This window comes from Chrysochloris asiatica, unplaced genomic scaffold, assembly GCF_000296735.1.
Source record: "Chrysochloris asiatica unplaced genomic scaffold, ChrAsi1.0 scaffold00030, whole genome shotgun sequence".
Taxonomy (NCBI): Eukaryota; Metazoa; Chordata; class Mammalia; order Afrosoricida; family Chrysochloridae; genus Chrysochloris; species Chrysochloris asiatica.
The window spans coordinates 16,595,453-16,606,885 of record NW_006408548.1 but is presented as its reverse complement, the minus strand read 5'-3'; positions in this window follow the sequence as shown (position 1 = coordinate 16,606,885).

The following is an 11,433-nucleotide window of genomic DNA, read 5'->3' as shown; positions in this document are numbered from 1 at the left end:
CTGCTCTCTTGAAAAGAAAAAGTTTCCATCTAAATGTTTAAGTACTTAAAAATTCAGCATGAATATCATGTTGCTATATTTGACTGATTTACACTAGAGGCTTGGTAAAAAGCCTATGAATTATTCATTCCCAAGTGAGTCTATAAGCCAGAACACCAGAAATCATATCCCCCGTTATTCTTTGAGAATAGGAAGGACTATCCTATGAGAATTTTATTAGAAAACCTTACCCCATTCAATACCCTGATCTTTCCCCTTAAAACTTCTTTTTGTTCTCCAGACTCAAAGAACATTGAAAAGGAGCAGAATTTGAGTCTCTGGAGGTTGCCAACACTATTTAGATATGTTGTAAATTGAAGATAGCAAAATTCTTCAGGGTAGAGTTGTTGTTGTTAGGTGCTATCGAGTCTGTACCGACTCATAGAGACTCTATGCACAACAGAATGAAACACTGCCTGGTGCACAACAGAATGAAACACTGTCCGGTCTTGGGCCAACCTCACAATTGTGGCCACGCTTGAGCCCATTGATGCTGCCACTTTGCCAATGCATCTCGTTGGGGGTCTTCCTCTTTTTCTCTGATCCTCCACCTTACCAAACATGATATCCTTCTCCAGCAACTGGTCCCTCCTGACAATATGTCTGAAGTCTGAGAGACAAAGTTTGGCCATCCTGACCTCCAAGGAGCACCCTGGATGCACTTCTTCCAACACAGATCTGTTTGTTCTTTTGGCAGCCCATGGCACTTTCAATATTCTTCTCCAACACCAGAACTCAAATGCATCAATTCTTATATGGTTTGTGAAAAAAACACACACAATAGTTTCACATTTAGATATTTTTGTAGAATAAAGGATTCTCTGATATTGAAACAATACTTTTTTACTTATGCTGTATATGCTGTACATTGGGTGGGGATGGGATTGAGCTACCAATTTTTTTTTTTTTTTTCCATTTGCAGACAATTAGCAGTTGGCTCAATGACTACATGTATATACTCATATCTCCTCTGATGAGATTGGCCTGGAAAAAACATTTTGTGTTCTTTTATGGTGATACAGCTGGTCACACAGCCCATTGTACCCTGTGGTTTCCAATTTGGCATCCACCAAATGCAGGTGCCGCATCTGAATTAAAGCACTGCATTTGGTGGGAGAGGGGAAGAGAGTGTCTTCTGAAAGTGTTTACAGATACAGTTTGAAGGGGGTAATTTTTGTCTTGTACAATTATTTACTTTTCCACTGACTGTCTTTGCATTTTCTCTGAGGTAAACAACAAGACTGTCTTTAGACCTGAGCCTGCTTTGGGAATTTGTTCCACCTTTACTTTAATCATTCACAAAGGAGAAAGTCCCCTTGTGCCAGGGTAGAAAAGGAAATTAAGGTCACGTCACCAAAAAGAAACCCTCCAATATCTTATAATACTTTTCCCTTAAGAGCGTCATTTCTTCCTCTCCAGATGCCTTCATCTCTTTGATACATAAGGGTACACTAAGTTGAATCTATAAACAGAACCCACTAATTAAGAGTAATTGCTTGGGAGATTGGTACAGACGATTCAGCATTATATGCGTGTTCTTCTCAGATAACCATTAGCTGCTAATAAGATACTACAGATGTGCCAGTCTGTTTCCTGCTTCCGTCTATTGTACCTTTATTGCCATATATGGACCAATCGGATGGGCGGAACAATAAGTGGATGTCCTTTTGCTCCCTGAGCATGTCTCAAAGGAATGTTTGTTATTAGATTGCTTTTTCTGTTTAGTATCACATCAGTATGTTAATAATGAAAACATAACACGGAGAAAGTTTTTGTTGCTTTTCTTTCTAGTTTATTGTTTAATTAAATCCCTTTGTATGTTTTTTATGTTTTTTATTTTTTTAAACACACAATGTAAGTATGCATGGGCAATGTGAGTGGAGGAAAAATGGCATTCTTCCTCCTGCTCTCTTGAAAAGAAAAAGTTTCCATCTAAATGTTTAAGTACTTAAAAATTCAGCATGAATATCATGTTGCTATATTTGACTGATTTACACTGGAGGCTTGGTAAAAAGCCTATGAATTATTCATTCCCAAGTGAGTCTATAAGCCAGAACACCAGAAATCATATCCCCCGTTGAAGTTTATAAAGTGAAATAGTTTAAATACTCTCTAGACATGTGGCTGTCTGTAGAGTTGGCTTTCTCTCTGATTTTGAATTGCTGTGCTTCAAACCCGCTTAACTTTTTATCATTAAATGATTTAGCTAAAGAGCTTACGATTTTCATTTTTTTAAGTTAGTGCAAAATATTGTGTTATAAAGTATATTAACAGTTGGTCCATTTTAGTCTTTTCAGGTACAAAGATGTTTTATTTTGGTAGAAGGACGACACAGCAGAGTGGGGAGTGATCATTGGCTTGGTCATTTACATTTATTTATATGGAAACTAAAAGTGAAGAACAAGAAACTGCAGCTTATTAAGCAGCATTAAGAACTACACCTAGAGAAAGACATAAATATGTTTTTCCATGTAATCACAGAGAGAGAGGCAAAGATAGAGTGAGACTATAATATCAACTAGCCTGGCACATTAAAACTACTTGTAATATAAAAAGGCACTTCATAGTGCTTATATTCAAAAGTCCACAAATGTGAGTCTTGGCAGCTGAATTTTTATGGGAGTATATTAAAATAATTTAAAATGCTACTTAGAGCAGTAATGCTTTGACCTATGTGCTCATCAGAATTCATAAACTAAACAAGGTCAGATGGGGTCACTCATTGGATGACACTTCCCAAGAAAGCCCAAAGCTTCTGTAACTGTGGGCTGCAGTGATAGATAGATGCTTTCTCTGCATATTATTTCCAGTGGAGCCATGGCAAGCCCTTTGAGAGAAGAGTAGGAATGAAATTCCTCAGGGGATAAGTAAAAGAAAAAATTTAAATCTATTGATAGGCACCATTCATTATTACTTTCATGGAATTCTTCATTGCTTGTTTATAATCCAAACAATGTTCACACTGCATACGATTCAAGTCACAATAGAGGCTACACAAAGGCGCTTCAAAGAGATCATGGAAAAATTCCATTATCTTATAATGCCATTTTTCCACAACATGTTTAAAGTCCTCTCGTATGTATGCATTTTCAGTGGAGAAGAGGTGTTCTAAAGTATGACCCTTCACTAGGAAACATACACATAACAATTTTGCAGGAAAGACTTGTGTGTACATCACTCTTAGATATTTAACAAACAATTTCTGGATCAAATTAGTCATGAAAATATTGCTAAGAAGCTATCTGTCTTCCAAAATGTGGTTTAAGATTTCATTTCCTATACAGAATATGCAGAGACAATTTCTTCATTGAGATATTGATATAAAATATTCTGCTTCAAGTCCATTTATACAACTTATGATGTCACTAAAGGACTGATCAGAAGTTGACAACTCCAGGAAGTTAGGTTTGAGAAATCATGCCTTGAATTTTTGTATTCTTTGGGCCAATATGCAACAGTAAGAATACGTAACTACGATTAAATAATGAGAATATCTGAATTTGCTAAGTAGTGTGCTACTGAAGTTAGGAATGTTCTGTTTTGTTTTTTGTTTTTTTAAAGAAACACTCAGGCAGCTGTATATTAGGGTACCTTCTGTTATCCTGGAGTTAGAACCCACTTAGCAGCACGTAACTACAGCAGTCATTCCAGTTGATGGCCGTGGCCTTCCACGTGGGGGACCCAGGTTCAATCACTGACCACTGTACCTCATGCACAGCCACACCAGTAGAGATTTGTATGTTGGTATGACATTGAACAGGCATCTACAGAACTTCCAGATGAACAGTCTATTAAGAAAGGGCTGCTCATCTACTTCTGAAAATCAGTCAGTCAAAACCCTGTGGATCACAATAGACCAATCCAGAATCAATTGGGATGACTTAGGACTCGGCAGCATTTTATTATGTTGTGCCTGTGGTCATCGTGTGTTGAGGGTCAACTAACAAAAACAATATCCACTTGGCAGCAGCTTAAATACTGGGGTACATCAGAGGACATGCTGGAAAAGACTCCACTTCCCAGGGAACTTAGGGACTAGTGCAAGAGTCAACAATTGCCAGTCTTTTTGCTGGATTTGAAATTGCATGCACCTGTAGTAGGGGTGGGGAACATCCAGTCCATGGGCTCTATGCTGTTGGTGGTGGTACATGTTGTTGAGACTGTTCTGACCCATAGTGACCCTGTATAGGGTTTCCAAGGAACAGCTGGTGATTCAAAATGACTTTCTAGTTCAGTGCATTAGCCCACATCACCACACCAGGACTCCATATAAGGCCACAGAATCATTTGGTCTGGCCCTGCCAAGGCAACCACAGTTCCAACCATCACATTAAGGGTGAGTTAATTAAATGTTTCATCTAATATAGCAGACTGATTTTTAAATTGATAATTTTGTATGACCTGCTAATGCTGTTAGAAATTTTGGCAGAAAAAAAGATTCCCCACCCCTGTGTTAAAGAATAGTGGGAAGAAAAGTTCTTAATGGAAATCAAAATGTATACTTCTATTCAATTAAAAATTACCCTCAAAAGAGGCAAAATGTGACATCTGAATTAATCATTGTGAGAGTTTTGTGTTTCATCTTCCTCCTGGTTATTCACTGTAGAGGATTTGTGCTAAAGGAAAGTTCAAATTGTTGTTATTGTTGTTGTTGTTGTTAAGTGCCGTTGAGTCGGTTTCGACCCATAGCGACCCTGTACAGGGTTTCCGAGGCTGTAAATCTTTACGGGAGTAGAAAGCCTCATCTTTCTCCCATGAAGCAGCTGGTAGTTTCGAACCACTGACCTTAAGGTTCGCAGCCCGATTCGTAACCACTACGCTACCAGAGCTTCTTATTGTTGTTAAGTGCCATCAAATCAGTTCTGACTCATAGCGACCCTCTGTACAACAGAATGCAACATAGCCCCATCCTGCATGATCTTCACAATTGCTGCCATCCTTAAGCCCATTGTTGCTGCCACTATAAGCCACCACGGTGCGACTAACTTGACAGATGAATGGTGGGTTCAAATCATAGCTATTTGTTAAATTGTTTGAGGAGCATGATAGAGACGTAAAGTATTGTAGGTGTTAGAGTAATTTAGAGTGGAACACCCAACAGTCTCTTTTTCAGGGATGTTAAGTCACAGTTTCACCTTGTTGATCCTCGATTATTAGTCTTCTTTATCTGAGCTACAGACACTTTTCCAAAGCTGAAACAAGGATGAAGCCAGTGAAGCACATGATGAGGTGCCTCTACATTTAAGAGGCCACTAGAAAACTCAGTAATAAAGATAAAATTTTTAATGAATTTTTTTTTAATGAACGCAAAAAAGTCTATGAAGAAAATTTTCAATGAGTACCAGATCAGTATTGTTACCTTTGTTCACTTTGCCTTCAGCTCATACCCATCTTTCTGTAAACTCCTAAACACTGTATCTATCCCTCATCTTCCAGCAGATTTCATTTATGTTATAGTTTGCATTCATGTCCTATCAGACACATGACAAAGTCTTGGTGTTAGGTGTTATAGTTTGCATTCATGTCCTATCAGACACATGACAAAGTCTTGGTGTTAGGTGTTATAGTTTGCATTCATGTCCTATCAAACACCTGACAAAGTCTTAGTATTAGGGACAAGGTCTTTTTGGCATTCCTTACTTTACCCATGTTGTACATAGCAGTTTCTCATTAAGTGTTTATGAAATAAAAGAAACAGGCAAATTTGATCTCAGAACCTATTGGCATTTATGAAGATTTCTGAAGGCCATTTTCATAAAAGGAGTATGTAAAAGAATACAAAGAATCCACAGCACATTAAGGTTTTTGCATTTGAGTTTTTACCTTTGTTTGCTTCTCATTTTTAGAATGTTGTTACTGCTGTTAAGTGCTGACGGACAAGTTGGTTCCAACTCATAGTAAGCTACTAGGGAGTCATCAGATGTCTTTTATTTTTATGTTTTCAACAAACGCAGTGTGTAGGACCTAGCATAGAGCACTTGTTGAATGAATGAAACTTTCCCAATCCAACCAATCACTTGTTAAATTATATTACTTTCCACTCCATCCCCCCTTCCCCCCCGATATATTTTCATTGCCTCTGGTTTCAGTTCCTATGACTTGATTCTCATTTTTATATGTTTTATATCTCACCCAAAGTGGATTATAGCTACTCCCCAACTGTATCTGTCCACTTTCATCTCTTCTTTCGATATTCATCTCCATTCCACCAAGTCTTTTCTGTTTTCTTACAAATGGACATGATCTCTCTCTTCTTTGAACATTTCTCCCTTCCACCCAAACTCAACACACACACAGGTTATTTGCATTATATTTCGGTAGTTTGTGCAGCAATCAATATTCCCTCATCAGGTTGTGAGCAGGGATGGTTCCTTCCTTCTCTGTTCTGCCATAGGTTTAACTCAGTGCTTTTGGTCATAGAAGAAACAGAGAATTGAATTGGAACTGAACTGAATTGAATAAACTATCCATTTATGAAATAATTTGCTTTAGAGTTGCCAGAATTAAATGGCTGTTCCAGTGGCAATATTACTCTAGCTCACTAATACCATTTGATCCACTGAGGAGCTAGTTAATTAAGTAGGTGGATTAAAAATATAATCTTCTGGGGGACAAATGTTTTGGTCAGTACCCCATACACTTTTTTTTGAAAAAAGCATTATATTATTTCAGCTATATTTCCTCTAGCTTTCCACCCAGAGCAGCAGTAAGACTTTTTCCACATAGCTGTTGATGGCTGGTTTAGGAATCCAAGGCCATACACCTGTGAGCCAGATGTGATCCACAGCCTGTATGTTACCCCAGCCCATCTGCAAAGCATACATACCCCATGCTGGGTCCTGTCTATAGAGAAGAGGGCACTGGTCCTCAGCCTTCTTACAACTGGATAGGTTCCCTGGTGCTTGCCTGTTTTCTTTAACTTAAAATCCTCTTCATTGAATTTCAATGTCTTGGGTGACCTTTGCCAACACAAGAGGCCTTAGTCCATTTGCTTAGTCCAATCTGCTTTTTCTCTGACTGTTTGACTTTTGCTTGGCACTTTTTTAACGCTGTCTCATCATTCCTTGAAAGTGCTTTTTGGTCTTAGGTGGTAGCCAAACCTGTCACATCAGCATCATTGGTAGTTAATAGCTGATCAAATCCTTAGGGTTTCCTTGCAGAGCCTGAGGAATGTCATCTGATATTGAATGTAGCTTTAGAAGAAATGAATGGGCTTCTGTAACAAATGGGTCCAGAATTGATGGGTGCCAGGGACCGGATAGCTTTGTAATCTTCTTTGTTTCTGTAAGAATGCCTCTGCAACCCAATCCAGCCCATTTCTATGCTGATGTGCTAATAGTTGTGGAATCTCATTCATCTCAACGGAGGCCAGTTAGCGCTGAAATCCCATCTGTGTGAGTAGATGTAGTAAAATGTGATGGAAATGTGGCCGTTCATTCACATCACCAGTGAGGGCTGCCTCACTATTAATTTCCCTTCATTTTCAGCAACTCCAATCGTACAAACTCTTACACTAATTACCAAACAAATGGCGTTTAGGCTCTTTGCTTAATTTTTTTTACTATATTTATTTTCTAAGTACTTGCCTAGCAAAAGAGAACTGAACAGTTCATTTAAAATATGTGCAAAGTGTAAATGGAAATGCTCTCATTTGAAACAGATTTTTAAAATGCCTTGGCCAGATTATTTGGGTCCTTCTTAGCATAAGATGCCCAAGGCTGTGTTTTAGCCCAGAGGAATTCTGAGGCTGAATTTTTTTTTTTCCTCCTGAAAATAGAGGTTAAGCAATAGAAAAACAGGCTGAGTCTTAACTAGAACAGTGTAAAAGAAGTGCTAGCTCTTGCAGATTGCTGGAATGACACAATAGTTACAAATGGGGCAGGCCTTCCAGCTAAACTCCTAGCTGGCTGGCTGAAATGCTGGGATGAGGTCTGGCTAGAGACTGTAGCAGGTGCAAGTAAAACTGCAGTCAGTGGAGACCAATGACCAATTTTGCACATTTGTCATTTCCTTAAGAAATCTCCTAAATTGAATTTAAGTTAAAAAAAAAAAAAAAAGTATTAATTCATAACTTTTCAAAAAGAACATGTGTATATTTAAAAATGCATCTGGTATAAATATATGAAAGAGTAAATACAGATCAGAGACATTATTATAGTTGTTAAAAAATGAATATGGGTATAAAGTATTTTGTGGTTTCCTGCTACAAGTGAGCATGAATTGACTCAACCAGTCACACTTGCTTAAAGGTACCAGGCACTTCCATAGACTCAACAATATTAAGAATAGCTCACATATCTAGCTAACTTCCTAGGTACCATACACAGTTCTAAGTATAAGGGTGAGTCACAATTATCTGCACTCCAGTTACATTAAAATGCCCATCCACATCCACGGCTAATGACAACATCGAGTGCGCACGTGAAATGATTCTATTGAATACATGAGTGACAGTGGATTATGTGGCAAATCATTTGCAAATCAGCCATGGCTCTGCCTAGAAAATAATCCATGATATACTTGGGCTTCAAAAGTCTGTGCAACTCACAGAAGAGTATAAAAGAAGTGTTTGAACATCTGCAAACAAAATTTATACTGATACTTGAAGGGAGGTAAACGTTCCTTAAAAAAAGTCATTACTGGTGACAAGGCATGGATTTATCACTATTATTATCACCATCTTATAAATCAGAAACTAAGACTCAATGAAATTGAGACTTTACTCTTTGTCTCAAACAAGAGTTTATGGTTGTAAGGAAAAGAAAGAAAGAGATGAAGGAGAGAGTCTTGGCTTCAATGGCAGGCAGGTTTATTGAGAGTAAACCTGGGAGGGGGTACTCTTAAGTCACCAAAGGAGTCCAAGAGTCTATCTGTTCTCTTACAGACTGGCGTGTAGAGATTTAGGTGAGGGTATGGAGATTTTCCTGAAACTAGGTGTGGGGTTGTCAAAGACCGAAGCTCAAGCAGGACCCCATTCAGTGCCAAGTGGGGGTAGTTGCAATGCCATTCCGTTGATCAGGCACAGGATCCTTCAATGGTTATTGCTTATTTCCTAGAATAAGATTCACCTCTTAATTTGCATGATGTGAATTCACAAAGCAATGTGCCTACCAGTTTGAATCAAACACAACAGAACTGAGATACCAGGCTACTTTTATCCAGAATGTCTGATTTCATACATTTTGGATTAATGGTTTTTCTAAAATGTATATAGTTTGACTTTGATATGATGCACCAATTGGTAGATGATATTTTACTCTATAGTGTAAAAGGAGCTCTGGTAGCGTAGTGGTTACGAATCAGGCTGCGAACCACAAGGTCCGCAGTTCGAAACTCCCAGCTGCTCCGCGGTAGAAGGATGAGGCGGTCTGCTCCCGTAAAGATTTACAGCCTCGGAAACCCTGTTCAGGGTCGCTATGGGTCGAAACCGACTCCACGGCACTTAACAACAACAACAACAGTGTGCATGCACAAGTAAAATTAAATACTTTATGCACAACTTCTTGCCCAAAGATATAAACAACTAAGAAACGTTACAGCAGATACATCATTAGCCATCTTATAAAATTAAGTCTGTCGTTTCCTTACTTACTTCTGCTCTCCTGCTTTTATTCTGGAAACTGAATGACTATCATTTACCTGTGAGATTATGTACACGTAAAACCAAATCATGCTTCAATCATTAGAATGCTGTGACTATTAAAATGGTAATCATTTAAAAATGTTATAGTAATGCCATGACTTGAATTAGTATTATATTATAATCTTTATAAAAAGAACAAAAAATCCTCTCCTGTGTATTTAATGCATGTCCTTGAATTCAGAGATAATTGTTGGAGAACCTGAAAACATATTTCAGTGGCACTGCTAAGTATCCAAAATTTCTCTTCTTTTTAGTTGCCTTTGTAGCAAGTATCACTTTTTTGAGAAGGCAGGCACACATCATCCCTGAAGATAAATTTGCTTTAACAAAATTATTTCAGAATAAAGTCTAGTCTATGGAAGTAGAAGACATTTGAGAATCAAAAATTAAATGTTAAATACAAAGTCATGAAGTGCTTCTTCTTATATAATCAGAGATATGTTTTTTCAGTCAGTCAAATTGTAGCAAAAACCCTTGAATGTCAATAACTTAATGCCATAGAGATTTCTTCATTATAAATGTAAAAAGACATAGTGGATCTTTAGGGAAGCTTCTCCACATAGGCTTCCAGGGACCCAGGTTTCTTCCATGTGGTGGCTCTGCTGTCTCTAGGTCCCCAGGGTTCTTTACTGTGCCCTCTTCATCCAATCAGCAAACACAGGAAAAGAGAAAGCATGGAGGGTTCCACAGGAGGGTTTGGGAACTAAGAAGCCTTGGCTGGTGCATATCACACCCACCCACATTCCACTGACCAGAGTTCAGTTTCATAGTCCCACTGCATTTTAGGGAAAGTTGAGGTATACTGTTAGGCTATGTGACTAGGAGGAAAAATGAATGGAATTTAGTGAGAAGATAGTAATGACTCTGCCACGTTACCTCCATTGATTTTTTTTCTCCCCATTAAAAAGGTGTTCCAGAAGAATCTTGATAATTGTAGTAGACTGTTGAGCCACATACTATGAAGGACTTGAAAGACAAATGTCATTCTGAAGTACATGCTGATATATTTTCACTGTTAGCTTTACTTTGATCCACATTGCATACATAGTTCCTTTCAGATGAGTAAGACAAGCCGTGCCCACCCAGTGTCTGTCCCCTTTCATCTGTCAACCATCCCTTAAGTCTCCTTCAGACAATCAGAGAAGCCAGGGGGCATAACACTGCCAACATTAGGGAGAAGATAGCATCAAACAAGAAGACTAGAAATAAAAGTCAGTTATTCCCACATGTGGGCGACCAAAATGAATGTCCAAGTGAAGTTTAATCTTTCATTGTTCTAGGTGCTATCATTCTTGTTCTTTTGTTTTTCCCCATAGAAAATAAGGAACTTCAGACATGTCTTAATTTGGGGAAGGGTTACTACCTTTTTCTTATTCTTACTCCTAAGTCTATTTTGAGAACCATGTTGTTGTTATTATCTGCCATTGAGTGAACCCCTGATTCATGGTGTTCCCATACACAATGGAACAAAATGCTCTTCAGCTCTATGTCATCCCTTTGATGTGGTGCAGGTTAGACCATTGTGATTTGTAGGATTTTCATTGACTGATTTCGGAAAGTAGATCACCAAGCTTTACTTCCCAGACTACCTTAGTCTAAAAGATGTATGGAAACATGATAAGCATATAAAGAAAAAAGAAAAAAAACTGTGTACAAACAGCCACTTCAGTTTTCACTGTTTGTTCCGTACTCTCTCTCCAGACACACGCATGCTCACATGGACCCTCTTAATCTTTTCCTTAGCTGCCTTT